We start from the raw sequence: 15078 nt of genomic DNA, 5'->3' as shown, positions 1-15078 counted from the left end.
TGTTACCGTTGTCTGATTTACTTCAACGACGATTTCCTCGCGTTTTCAAATAAATTTCGCCGAGTGACGAGGCATTTGGCTACCTTAAGAGGGTCATAGTTACTGCAGGCAGCTGCTCCCCCTTCTTTGAATCTTTCCTCCCTTTAAATCGTACTGTGGTCAGTCCTGCAGAAGCGATACGCCACCACCTGTCCATGTTACCGTTGTCTGAGTTACTTCAACGACGATTTCCTCGAGTTTTCAAATAAATTTCGCCGAGTGACGAGGCATTTGGCTGCCTTAAGCGAGTCATAGTTGCTGCTGCCAGCTGCTCGACCAACTTTCTTTCTTTCCACTCTTTAATTATTACTGTGGTCAGTCCTGCAGGAGCAATATGCCACTACATGTAAACCTTAACGTTGTCTGAGCTACCTTAACGAAAATATCCTCGAGTTTTCAAAAAAAAATTTACATGGTGACGAGGCATTTGGCTACCTTAAGGGAGTCATAGTACCCCTGCCTGCTGCTCCCACTTTTCTAAGCCCATTCTCTCTATCATTCTTGCTATGGCTGTCCTACAGAACCGATGTGCCACTATATGTCCACGTTAACGTCGTCTCTGTTACTCCCACTACGAGTCTCTCGAGTTAGCAAATGTACCTCGCCGGATGACGAGGCATTTGGCTACCTTATAAGCGTCATAGTTACTGCAGCCAGCTGCTCCCCCTTCATTGAATCCTTCCTGCATTTAAATCGTACTGTGGTCAGTCCTGCAGAAGCAATACGCCACCACCTGTCCATGTTACCGTTGTCTGAGTTACTTTAACAACGATTTCCTCGAGTTTTAAAATAAATTTCGCCGAGTGACGAGGCATTTGGCTACCTTAAGAGAGTCATAGTTACTGCAGCCAGCTGCTCCCCCTTCTTTGAATCTTTCCTCCCTTTAAATCGTACTGTGGTCAGTCCTGCAGAGCGATACGCCACCACCTGTGCATGTTACCGTTGTCTGATTTACTTCAACGACGATTTCCTCGCGTTTTCAAATAAATTTCGCCGAGTGACGAGGCATTTGGCTACCTTAAGAGCGTCATAGTTACTGCAGGCAGCTGCTCCCCCTTCTTTGAATCTTTCCTCCCTTTAAATCGTACTGTGGCCAGTCCTGCAGAAGCGATACGCCACCACCTGTCCATGTTACCGTTGTCTGAGTTACTTCAACGACGATTTCCTCGAGTTTTCAAATAAATTTCGCCGAGTGACGAGGCATTTGGCTGCCTTAAGAGAGTCATAGTTGCTGCTGCCAGCTGCTCGACCAACTTTCCTTCTTTCCACTCTTTAATTATTACTATGGTCAGTCCTGCAGGAGCAATATGCCACTACATGTAAACCTTAACGTTGTCTGAGCTACCTTAACGAAAATATCCTCGAGTTTTCAAAAAAAAATTTACATGGTGACGAGGCATTTGGCTACCTTAAGGGAGTCATAGTACCCCTGCCTGCTGCTCCCACTTTTCTAAGCCCATTCTCTCTATCATTCTTGCTATGGCTGTCCTACAGAACCGATGTGCCACTATATGTCCACGTTAACGTCGTCTCTGTTACTCCCACTACGAGTCTCTCGAGTTAGCAAATGTACCTCGCCGGATGACGAGGCATTTGGCTACCTTATAAGCGTCATAGTTACTGCAGCCAGCTGCTCCCCCTTCATTGAATCCTTCCTCCCTTTAAATCGTACTGTGGTCAGTCCTGCAGAAGCAATACGCCACCACCTGTCCATGTTACCGTTGTCTGAGTTACTTTAACAACGATTTCCTCGAGTTTTAAAATAAATTTCGCCGAGTGACGAGGCATTTGGCTACCTTAAGAGAGTCATAGTTACTGCAGCCAGCTGCTCCCCCTTCTTTGAATCTTTCCTCCCTTTAAATCGTACTGTGGTCAGTCCTGCAGAGCGATACGCCACCACCTGTGCATGTTACCGTTGTCTGATTTACTTCAACGACGATTTCCTCGAGTTTTCAAATAAATTTCGCCGAGTGACGAGGCTTTGGCTACCTTAAGAGAGTCATTGTTACTGTTGCCAGCTGCTCGACCCACCTTCTTTCTTTCCACTCTTTAATTATTACTGTGGTCAGTCCTGCAGGAGCAATATGCCACTACATGTAAACCTTAACGTTGTATGAGCTACCTTATCGAAGATATCCTCGAGTTTTCAACAAAAAATTTCACATGGTGACGATTCATTTGGCTACCTTAAGAGAGTCATAGTACTCCTGCCTGCTGCTCCCACTTTTCTAAGCCCATTCTCTCTATCATTCTTGGTATGGCCTGTCCTATGGAACCGATGTGCCACTGTATGTCCACGTTAACGTCGTCACTGTTACTCCCACTACGAGTCTCTCGAGTTAGCAAATGTACCTCGCCGGATGACGAGGCATTTGGCTACCTTATAAGCGTCATAGTTACTGCAGCCAGCTGCTCCCCCTTCTTTGAATCCTTCCTCCCTTTAAATCGTACTGTGGTCAGTCCTGCAGAAGCAATACGCCACCACCTGTCCATGTTACCGTTGTCTGAGTTACTTCAACAACGATTTCCTCGAGTTTTAAAATAAATTTTGCCGAGTGACGAGGCATTTGGCTACCTTAAGAGCGTCATAGTTACTGCAGGCAGCTGCTTCCCCTTCTTTGAATCTTTCCTCCCTTTAAATCGTACTGTGGTCAGTCCTGCAGAGCGATGCGCCACCACCTGTGCATGTTACCGTTGTCTGATTTACTTCAACGACGATTTCCTCGCGTTTTCAAATAAATTTCGCCGAGTGACGATGCATTTGGCTACCTTAAGAGCGTCATAGTTACTGCAGGCAACTGCTCCCCCTTCTTTGAATCTTTCCTCCCTTTAAATCGTACTGTGGTCAGTCCTGCAGAAGCGATACGCCACCACCTGTCCATGTTACCGTTGTCTGAGTTACCACAACAACGATTTCCTCGAGTTTTCAAATAAATTTCGCCGAGTGACGAGGCATTTGGCTACCTTAAGAGAGTCATAGTCACTGCAGCCAGCTGCTCCCCCTTCTTTGAATCTTTCCTCAGTTTAAATCGTACTGTGGTCAGTCCTGCAGAGCGATACGCCACAACCTGTGCATGTTACCGTTGTCTGATATACTTCAACGACGATTTCCTCGAGTTTTCAAATAAATCTCGCCGAGTGACGAGGCATTTGGCTACCTTAAGAGAGTCATAGTTACTGCAGCCAGCTGCTCCCCCTTCTTTGAATCTTTCCTCCCTTTAAATCGTACTGTGGTCAGTCCTGCAGAGCGATACGCCACCACCTGTGCATGTTACCGTTGTCTGATTTACTTCAACGACGATTTCCTCGCGTTTTCAAATAAATTTCGCCGAGTGACGAGGCATTTGGCTACCTTAAGAGGGTCATAGTTACTGCAGGCAGCTGCTCCCCCTTCTTTCAATCTTTCCTCCCTTTAAATCGTACTGTGGTCAGTCCTGCAGAAGCGATACGCCACCACCTGTCCATGTTACCGTTGTCTGAGTTACTTCAACGACGATTTCCTCGAGTTTTCAAATAAATTTCGCCGAGTGACGATGCATTTGGCTGCCTTAAGCGAGTCATAGTTGCTGCTGCCAGCTGCTCGACCAACTTTCTTTCTTTCCACTCTTTAATTATTACTGTGGTCAGTCCTGCAGGAGCAATATGCCACTACATGTAAACCTTAACGTTGTCTGAGCTACCTTAACGAAAATATCCTCGAGTTTTCAAAAAAAAATTTACATGGTGACGAGGCATTTGGCTACCTTAAGGGAGTCATAGTACCCCTGCCTGCTGCTCCCACTTTTCTAAGCCCATTCTCTCTATCATTCTTGCTATGGCTGTCCTACAGAACCGATGTGCCACTATATGTCCACGTTAACATCGTCTCTGTTACTCCCACTACGAGTCTCTCGAGTTAGCAAATGTACCTCGCCGGATGACGAGGCATTTGGCTACCTTATAAGCGTCATAGTTACTGCAGCCAGCTGCTCCCCCTTCATTGAATCCTTCCTGCATTTAAATCGTACTGTGGTCAGTCCTGCAGAAGCAATACGCCACCACCTGTCCATGTTACCGTTGTCTGAGTTACTTTAACAACGATTTCCTCGAGTTTTAAAATAAATTTCGCCGAGTGACGAGGCATTTGGCTACCTTAAGAGAGTCATAGTTACTGCAGCCAGCTGCTCCCCCTTCTTTGAATCTTTCCTCCCTTTAAATCGTACTGTGGTCAGTCCTGCAGAGCGATACGCCACCACCTGTGCATGTTACCGTTGTCTGATTTACTTCAACGACGATTTCCTCGCGTTTTCAAATAAATTTCGCCGAGTGACGAGGCATTTGGCTACCTTAAGAGCGTCATAGTTACTGCAGGCAGCTGCTCCCCCTTCTTTGAATCTTTCCTCCCTTTAAATCGTACTGTGGCCAGTCCGGCAGAAGCGATACGCCACCACCTGTCCATGTTACCGTTGTCTGAGTTACTTCAACGACGATTTCCTCGAGTTTTCAAATAAATTTCGCCGAGTGACGAGGCATTTGGCTACCTTAAGAGAGTCATAGTTACTGCAGCCAGCTGCTTCCCCTTCTTTGAATCTTTCCTCCCTTTAAATCGTACTGTGGTCAGTCCTGCAGAGCGATGCGCCACCACCTGTGCATGTTACCGTTGTCTGATTTACTTCAACGACGATTTCCTCGCGTTTTCAAATAAATTTCGCCGAGTGACGAGGCATTTGGCTACCTTAAGAGCGTCATAGTTACTGCAGGCAGCTGCTCCCCCTTCTTTGAATCTTTCCTCCCTTTAAATCGTACTGTGGCCAGTCCTGCAGAAGCGATACGCCACCACCTGTCCATGTTACCGTTGTCTGAGTTACTTCAACGACGATTTCCTCGAGTTTTCAAATAAATTTCGCCGAGTGACGAGGCATTTGGCTGCCTTAAGCGAGTCATAGTTGCTGCTGCCAGCTGCTCGACCAACTTTCTTTCTTTCCACTCTTTAATTATTACTGTGGTCAGTCCTGCAGGAGCAATATGCCACTACATGTAAACCTTAACGTTGTCTGAGCTACCTTAACGAAAATATCCTCGAGTTTTCAAAAAAAAATTTACATGGTGACGAGGCATTTGGCTACCTTAAGGGAGTCATAGTACCCCTGCCTGCTGCTCCCACTTTTCTAAGCCCATTCTCTCTATCATTCTTGCTATGGCTGTCCTACTGAACCGATGTGCCACTATATGTCCACGTTAACGTCGTCTCTGTTACTCCCACTACGAGTCTCTCGAGTTAGCAAATGTACCTCGCCGGATGACGAGGCATTTGGCTACCTTATAAGCGTCATAGTTACTGCAGCCAGCTGCTCCCCCTTCATTGAATCCTTCCTGCATTTAAATCGTACTGTGGTCAGTCCTGCAGAAGCAATACGCCACCACCTGTCCATGTTACCGTTGTCTGAGTTACTTTAACAACGATTTCCTCGAGTTTTAAAATAAATTTCGCCGAGTGACGAGGCATTTGGCTACCTTAAGAGCGTCATAGTAACTGCAGGCAGCTGCTCCCCCTTCTTTGAATCTTTCCTCCCTTTAAATCGTACTGTGGCCAGTCCGGCAGAAGCGATACGCCACCACCTGTCCATGTTACCGTTGTCTGAGTTACTTCAACGACGATTTCCTCGAGTTTTCAAATAAATTTCGCCGAGTGACGAGGCATTTGGCTACCTTAAGAGAGTCATAGTTACTGCAGCCAGCTGCTCCCCCTTCTTTGAATCTTTCCTCCCTTTAAATCGTACTGTGGTCAGTCCTGCAGAGCGATACGCCACCACCTGTGCATGTTACCGTTGTCTGATTTACTTCAACGACGATTTCCTCGCGTTTTCAAATAAATTTCGCCGAGTGACGAGGCATTTGGCTACCTTAAGAGCGTCATAGTTACTGCAGGCAGCTGCTCCCCCTTCTTTGAATCTTTCCTCCCTTTAAATCGTACTGTGGCCAGTCCTGCAGAAGCGATACGCCACCACCTGTCCATGTTACCGTTGTCTGAGTTACTTCAACGACGATTTCCTCGAGTTTTCAAATAAATTTCGCCGAGTGACGAGGCATTTGGCTGCCTTAAGAGAGTCATAGTTGCTGCTGCCAGCTGCTCGACCAACTTTCCTTCTTTCCACTCTTTAATTATTACTGTGGTCAGTCCTGCAGGAGCAATATGCCACTACATGTAAACCTTAACGTTGTCTGAGCTACCTTAACGAAAATATCCTCGAGTTTTCAAAAAAAAATTTACATGGTGACGAGGCATTTGGCTACCTTAAGGGAGTCATAGTACCCCTGCCTGCTGCTCCCACTTTTCTAAGCCCATTCTCTCTATCATTCTTGCTATGGCTGTCCTACAGAACCGATGTGCCACTATATGTCCACGTTAACGTCGTCTCTGTTACTCCCACTACGAGTCTCTCGAGTTAGCAAATGTACCTCGCCGGATGACGAGGCATTTGGCTACCTTATAAGCGTCATAGTTACTGCAGCCAGCTGCTCCCCCTTCATTGAATCCTTCCTCCCTTTAAATCGTACTGTGGTCAGTCCTGCAGAAGCAATACGCCACCACCTGTCCATGTTACCGTTGTCTGAGTTACTTTAACAACGATTTCCTCGAGTTTTAAAATAAATTTCGCCGAGTGACGAGGCATTTGGCTACCTTAAGAGAGTCATAGTTACTGCAGCCAGCTGCTCCCCCTTCTTTGAATCTTTCCTCCCTTTAAATCGTACTGTGGTCAGTCCTGCAGAGCGATACGCCACCACCTGTGCATGTTACCGTTGTCTGATTTACTTCAACGACGATTTCCTCGAGTTTTCAAATAAATTTCGCCGAGTGACGAGGCTTTGGCTACCTTAAGAGAGTCATTGTTACTGTTGCCAGCTGCTCGACCCACCTTCTTTCTTTCCACTCTTTAATTATTACTGTGGTCAGTCCTGCAGGAGCAATATGCCACTACATGTAAACCTTAACGTTGTATGAGCTACCTTATCGAAGATATCCTCGAGTTTTCAACAAAAAATTTCACATGGTGACGATTCATTTGGCTACCTTAAGAGAGTCATAGTACTCCTGCCTGCTGCTCCCACTTTTCTAAGCCCATTCTCTCTATCATTCTTGGTATGGCCTGTCCTATGGAACCGATGTGCCACTGTATGTCCACGTTAACGTCGTCACTGTTACTCCCACTACGAGTCTCTCGAGTTAGCAAATGTACCTCGCCGGATGACGAGGCATTTGGCTACCTTATAAGCGTCATAGTTACTGCAGCCAGCTGCTCCCCCTTCTTTGAATCCTTCCTCCCTTTAAATCGTACTGTGGTCAGTCCTGCAGAAGCAATACGCCACCACCTGTCCATGTTACCGTTGTCTGAGTTACTTCAACAACGATTTCCTCGAGTTTTAAAATAAATTTTGCCGAGTGACGAGGCATTTGGCTACCTTAAGAGCGTCATAGTTACTGCAGGCAGCTGCTTCCCCTTCTTTGAATCTTTCCTCCCTTTAAATCGTACTGTGGTCAGTCCTGCAGAGCGATGCGCCACCACCTGTGCATGTTACCGTTGTCTGATTTACTTCAACGACGATTTCCTCGCGTTTTCAAATAAATTTCGCCGAGTGACGATGCATTTGGCTACCTTAAGAGCGTCATAGTTACTGCAGGCAACTGCTCCCCCTTCTTTGAATCTTTCCTCCCTTTAAATCGTACTGTGGTCAGTCCTGCAGAAGCGATACGCCACCACCTGTCCATGTTACCGTTGTCTGAGTTACCACAACAACGATTTCCTCGAGTTTTCAAATAAATTTCGCCGAGTGACGAGGCATTTGGCTACCTTAAGAGAGTCATAGTCACTGCAGCCAGCTGCTCCCCCTTCTTTGAATCTTTCCTCAGTTTAAATCGTACTGTGGTCAGTCCTGCAGAGCGATACGCCACAACCTGTGCATGTTACCGTTGTCTGATATACTTCAACGACGATTTCCTCGAGTTTTCAAATAAATCTCGCCGAGTGACGAGGCATTTGGCTACCTTAAGAGAGTCATAGTTACTGCAGCCAGCTGCTCCCCCTTCTTTGAATCTTTCCTCCCTTTAAATCGTACTGTGGTCAGTCCTGCAGAGCGATACGCCACCACCTGTGCATGTTACCGTTGTCTGATTTACTTCAACGACGATTTCCTCGCGTTTTCAAATAAATTTCGCCGAGTGACGAGGCATTTGGCTACCTTAAGAGGGTCATAGTTACTGCAGGCAGCTGCTCCCCCTTCTTTGAATCTTTCCTCCCTTTAAATCGTACTGTGGTCAGTCCTGCAGAAGCGATACGCCACCACCTGTCCATGTTACCGTTGTCTGAGTTACTTCAACGACGATTTCCTCGAGTTTTCAAATAAATTTCGCCGAGTGACGATGCATTTGGCTGCCTTAAGCGAGTCATAGTTGCTGCTGCCAGCTGCTCGACCAACTTTCTTTCTTTCCACTCTTTAATTATTACTGTGGTCAGTCCTGCAGGAGCAATATGCCACTACATGTAAACCTTAACGTTGTCTGAGCTACCTTAACGAAAATATCCTCGAGTTTTCAAAAAAAAATTTACATGGTGACGAGGCATTTGGCTACCTTAAGGGAGTCATAGTACCCCTGCCTGCTGCTCCCACTTTTCTAAGCCCATTCTCTCTATCATTCTTGCTATGGCTGTCCTACAGAACCGATGTGCCACTATATGTCCACGTTAACGTCGTCTCTGTTACTCCCACTACGAGTCTCTCGAGTTAGCAAATGTACCTCGCCGGATGACGAGGCATTTGGCTACCTTATAAGCGTCATAGTTACTGCAGCCAGCTGCTCCCCCTTCATTGAATCCTTCCTGCATTTAAATCGTACTGTGGTCAGTCCTGCAGAAGCAATACGCCACCACCTGTCCATGTTACCGTTGTCTGAGTTACTTTAACAACGATTTCCTCGAGTTTTAAAATAAATTTCGCCGAGTGACGAGGCATTTGGCTACCTTAAGAGAGTCATAGTTACTGCAGCCAGCTGCTCCCCCTTCTTTGAATCTTTCCTCCCTTTAAATCGTACTGTGGTCAGTCCTGCAGAGCGATACGCCACCACCTGTGCATGTTACCGTTGTCTGATTTACTTCAACGACGATTTCCTCGCGTTTTCAAATAAATTTCGCCGAGTGACGAGGCATTTGGCTACCTTAAGAGCGTCATAGTTACTGCAGGCAGCTGCTCCCCCTTCTTTGAATCTTTCCTCCCTTTAAATCGTACTGTGGCCAGTCCGGCAGAAGCGATACGCCACCACCTGTCCATGTTACCGTTGTCTGAGTTACTTCAACGACGATTTCCTCGAGTTTTCAAATAAATTTCGCCGAGTGACGAGGCATTTGGCTACCTTAAGAGAGTCATAGTTACTGCAGCCAGCTGCTTCCCCTTCTTTGAATCTTTCCTCCCTTTAAATCGTACTGTGGTCAGTCCTGCAGAGCGATGCGCCACCACCTGTGCATGTTACCGTTGTCTGATTTACTTCAACGACGATTTCCTCGCGTTTTCAAATAAATTTCGCCGAGTGACGAGGCATTTGGCTACCTTAAGAGCGTCATAGTTACTGCAGGCAGCTGCTCCCCCTTCTTTGAATCTTTCCTCCCTTTAAATCGTACTGTGGCCAGTCCTGCAGAAGCGATACGCCACCACCTGTCCATGTTACCGTTGTCTGAGTTACTTCAACGACGATTTCCTCGAGTTTTCAAATAAATTTCGCCGAGTGACGAGGCATTTGGCTGCCTTAAGCGAGTCATAGTTGCTGCTGCCAGCTGCTCGACCAACTTTCTTTCTTTCCACTCTTTAATTATTACTGTGGTCAGTCCTGCAGGAGCAATATGCCACTACATGTAAACCTTAACGTTGTCTGAGCTACCTTAACGAAAATATCCTCGAGTTTTCAAAAAAAAATTTACATGGTGACGAGGCATTTGGCTACCTTAAGGGAGTCATAGTACCCCTGCCTGCTGCTCCCACTTTTCTAAGCCCATTCTCTCTATCATTCTTGCTATGGCTGTCCTACAGAACCGATGTGCCACTATATGTCCACGTTAACGTCGTCTCTGTTACTCCCACTACGAGTCTCTCGAGTTAGCAAATGTACCTCGCCGGATGACGAGGCATTTGGCTACCTTATAAGCGTCATAGTTACTGCAGCCAGCTGCTCCCCCTTCATTGAATCCTTCCTGCATTTAAATCGTACTGTGGTCAGTCCTGCAGAAGCAATACGCCACCACCTGTCCATGTTACCGTTGTCTGAGTTACTTTAACAACGATTTCCTCGAGTTTTAAAATAAATTTCGCCGAGTGACGAGGCATTTGGCTACCTTAAGAGAGTCATAGTTACTGCAGCCAGCTGCTCCCCCTTCTTTGAATCTTTCCTCCCTTTAAATCGTACTGTGGTCAGTCCTGCAGAGCGATACGCCACCACCTGTGCATGTTACCGTTGTCTGATTTACTTCAACGACGATTTCCTCGCGTTTTCAAATAAATTTCGCCGAGTGACGAGGCATTTGGCTACCTTAAGAGCGTCATAGTTACTGCAGGCAGCTGCTCCCCCTTCTTTGAATCTTTCCTCCCTTTAAATCGTACTGTGGCCAGTCCTGCAGAAGCGATACGCCACCACCTGTCCATGTTACCGTTGTCTGAGTTACTTCAACGACGATTTCCTCGAGTTTTCAAATAAATTTCGCCGAGTGACGAGGCATTTGGCTACCTTAAGAGAGTCATAGTTACTGCAGCCAGCTGCTCCCCCTTCTTTGAATCTTTCCTCCCTTTAAATCGTACTGTGGTCAGTCCTGCAGAGCGATACGCCACCACCTGTGCATGTTACCGTTGTCTGATTTACTTCAACGACGATTTCCTCGCGTTTTCAAATAAATTTCGCCGAGTGACGAGGCATTTGGCTACCTTAAGAGCGTCATAGTTACTGCAGGCAGCTGCTCCCCCTTCTTTGAATCTTTCCTCCCTTTAAATCGTACTGTGGCCAGTCCTGCAGAAGCGATACGCCACCACCTGTCCATGTTACCGTTGTCTGAGTTACTTCAACGACGATTTCCTCGAGTTTTCAAATAAATTTCGCCGAGTGACGAGGCATTTGGCTGCCTTAAGAGAGTCATAGTTGCTGCTGCCAGCTGCTCGACCAACTTTCCTTCTTTCCACTCTTTAATTATTACTGTGGTCAGTCCTGCAGGAGCAATATGCCACTACATGTAAACCTTAACGTTGTCTGAGCTACCTTAACGAAAATATCCTCGAGTTTTCAAAAAAAAATTTACATGGTGACGAGGCATTTGGCTACCTTAAGGGAGTCATAGTACCCCTGCCTGCTGCTCCCACTTTTCTAAGCCCATTCTCTCTATCATTCTTGCTATGGCTGTCCTACAGAACCGATGTGCCACTATATGTCCACGTTAACGTCGTCTCTGTTACTCCCACTACGAGTCTCTCGAGTTAGCAAATGTACCTCGCCGGATGACGAGGCATTTGGCTACCTTATAAGCGTCATAGTTACTGCAGCCAGCTGCTCCCCCTTCATTGAATCCTTCCTCCCTTTAAATCGTACTGTGGTCAGTCCTGCAGAAGCAATACGCCACCACCTGTCCATGTTACCGTTGTCTGAGTTACTTTAACAACGATTTCCTCGAGTTTTAAAATAAATTTCGCCGAGTGACGAGGCATTTGGCTACCTTAAGAGAGTCATAGTTACTGCAGCCAGCTGCTCCCCCTTCTTTGAATCTTTCCTCCCTTTAAATCGTACTGTGGTCAGTCCTGCAGAGCGATACGCCACCACCTGTGCATGTTACCGTTGTCTGATTTACTTCAACGACGATTTCCTCGAGTTTTCAAATAAATTTCGCCGAGTGACGAGGCTTTGGCTACCTTAAGAGAGTCATTGTTACTGTTGCCAGCTGCTCGACCCACCTTCTTTCTTTCCACTCTTTAATTATTACTGTGGTCAGTCCTGCAGGAGCAATATGCCACTACATGTAAACCTTAACGTTGTATGAGCTACCTTATCGAAGATATCCTCGAGTTTTCAACAAAAAATTTCACATGGTGACGATTCATTTGGCTACCTTAAGAGAGTCATAGTACTCCTGCCTGCTGCTCCCACTTTTCTAAGCCCATTCTCTCTATCATTCTTGGTATGGCCTGTCCTATGGAACCGATGTGCCACTGTATGTCCACGTTAACGTCGTCACTGTTACTCCCACTACGAGTCTCTCGAGTTAGCATATGTACCTCGCCGGATGACGAGGCATTTGGCTACCTTATAAGCGTCATAGTTACTGCAGCCAGCTGCTCCCCCTTCTTTGAATCCTTCCTCCCTTTAAATCGTACTGTGGTCAGTCCTGCAGAAGCAATACGCCACCACCTGTCCATGTTACCGTTGTCTGAGTTACTTCAACAACGATTTCCTCGAGTTTTAAAATAAATTTTGCCGAGTGACGAGGCATTTGGCTACCTTAAGAGCGTCATAGTTACTGCAGGCAGCTGCTTCCCCTTCTTTGAATCTTTCCTCCCTTTAAATCGTACTGTGGTCAGTCCTGCAGAGCGATGCGCCACCACCTGTGCATGTTACCGTTGTCTGATTTACTTCAACGACGATTTCCTCGCGTTTTCAAATAAATTTCGCCGAGTGACGAGGCATTTGGCTACCTTAAGAGCGTCATAGTTACTGCAGGCAGCTGCTCCCCCTTCTTTGAATCTTTCCTCCCTTTAGATCGTACTGTGGTCAGTCCTGCAGAAGCGATACGCCACCACCTGTCCATGTTACCGTTGTCTGAGTTACCACAACAACGATTTCCTCGAGTTTTCAAATAAATTTCGCCGAGTGACGAGGCATTTGGCTACCTTAAGAGAGTCATAGTCACTGCAGCCAGCTGCTCCCCCTTCTTTGAATCTTTCCTCCCTTTAAATCGTACTGTGGTCAGTCCTGCAGAGCGATACGCCACAACCTGTGCATGTTACCGTTGTCTGATATACTTCAACGACGATTTCCTCGAGTTTTCAAATAAATCTCGCCGAGTGACGAGGCATTTGGCTACCTTAAGAGAGTCATAGTTACTGCAGCCAGCTGCTCCCCCTTCTTTGAATCTTTCCTCCCTTTAAATCGTACTGTGGTCAGTCCTGCAGAGCGATACGCCACCACCTGTGCATGTTACCGTTGTCTGATTTACTTCAACGACGATTTCCTCGCGTTTTCAAATAAATTTCGCCGAGTGACGAGGCATTTGGCTACCTTAAGAGGGTCATAGTTACTGCAGGCAGCTGCTCCCCCTTCTTTGAATCTTTCCTCGCTTTAAATCGTACTGTGGTCAGTCCTGCAGAAGCGATACGCCACCACCTGTCCATGTTACCGTTGTCTGAGTTACTTCAACGACGATTTCCTCGAGTTTTCAAATAAATTTCGCCGAGTGACGAGGCATTTGGCTGCCTTAAGAGAGTCATAGTTGCTGCTGCCAGCTGCTCGACCAACTTTCTTTCTTTCCACTCTTTAATTATTACTGTGGTCAGTCCTGCAGGAGCAATATGCCACTACATGTAAACCTTAACGTTGTCTGAGCTACCTTAACGAAAATATCCTCGAGTTTTCAAAAAAAAATTTACATGGTGACGAGGCATTTGGCTACCTTAAGGGAGTCATAGTACCCCTGCCTGCTGCTCCCACTTTTCTAAGCCCATTCTCTCTATCATTCTTGCTATGGCTGTCCTACAGAACCGATGTGCCACTATATGTCCACGTTAACGTCGTCTCTGTTACTCCCACTACGAGTCTCTCGAGTTAGCAAATGTACCTCGCCGGATGACGAGGCATTTGGCTACCTTATAAGCGTCATAGTTACTGCAGCCAGCTGCTCCCCCTTCATTGAATCCTTCCTGCATTTAAATCGTACTGTGGTCAGTCCTGCAGAAGCAATACGCCACCACCTGTCCATGTTACCGTTGTCTGAGTTACTTTAACAACGATTTCCTCGAGTTTTAAAATAAATTTCGCCGAGTGACGAGGCATTTGGCTACCTTAAGAGAGTCATAGTTACTGCAGCCAGCTGCTCCCCCTTCTTTGAATCTTTCCTCCCTTTAAATCGTACTGTGGTCAGTCCTGCAGAGCGATACGCCACCACCTGTGCATGTTACCGTTGTCTGATTTACTTCAACGACGATTTCCTCGCGTTTTCAAATAAATTTCGCCGAGTGACGAGGCATTTGGCTACCTTAAGAGCGTCATAGTTACTGCAGGCAGCTGCTCCCCCTTCTTTGAATCTTTCCTCCCTTTAAATCGTACTGTGGCCAGTCCTGCAGAAGCGATACGCCACCACCTGTCCATGTTACCTTTGTCTGAGTTACTTCAACGACGATTTCCTCGAGTTTTCAAATAAATTTCGCCGAGTGACGAGGCATTTGGCTACCTTAAGAGAGTCATAGTTACTGCAGCCAGCTGCTCCCCCTTCTTTGAATCTTTCCTCCCTTTAAATCGTACTGTGGTCAGTCCTGCAGAGCGATACGCCACCACCTGTGCATGTTACCGTTGTCTGATTTACTTCAACGACGATTTCCTCGCGTTTTCAAATAAATTTCGCCGAGTGACGAGGCATTTGGCTACCTTAAGAGCGTCATAGTTACTGCAGGCAGCTGCTCCCCCTTCTTTGAATCTTTCCTCCCTTTAAATCGTACTGTGGCCAGTCCTGCAGAAGCGATACGCCACCACCTGTCCATGTTACCGTTGTCTGAGTTACTTCAACGACGATTTCCTCGAGTTTTCAAACAAATTTCGCCGAGTGACGAGGCATTTGGCTGCCTTAAGAGAGTCATAGTTGCTGCTGCCAGCTGCTCGACCAACTTTCCTTCTTTCCACTCTTTAATTATTACTGTGGTCAGTGGTGCAGGAGCAATATGCCACTACATGTAAACCTTAACGTTGTCTGAGCTACCTTAACGAAAATATCCTCGAGTTTTCAAAAAAAAATTTACATGGTGACGAGGCATTTGGCTACCTTAAGGGAG

This window comes from Schistocerca serialis, unplaced genomic scaffold (genome assembly GCF_023864345.2).
Source record: "Schistocerca serialis cubense isolate TAMUIC-IGC-003099 unplaced genomic scaffold, iqSchSeri2.2 HiC_scaffold_1352, whole genome shotgun sequence".
NCBI classification, from domain to species: domain Eukaryota; kingdom Metazoa; phylum Arthropoda; class Insecta; order Orthoptera; family Acrididae; genus Schistocerca; species Schistocerca serialis.
The sequence above is the reverse complement of the archived record's forward strand: the minus strand, read 5'-3'. Positions refer to the sequence as shown.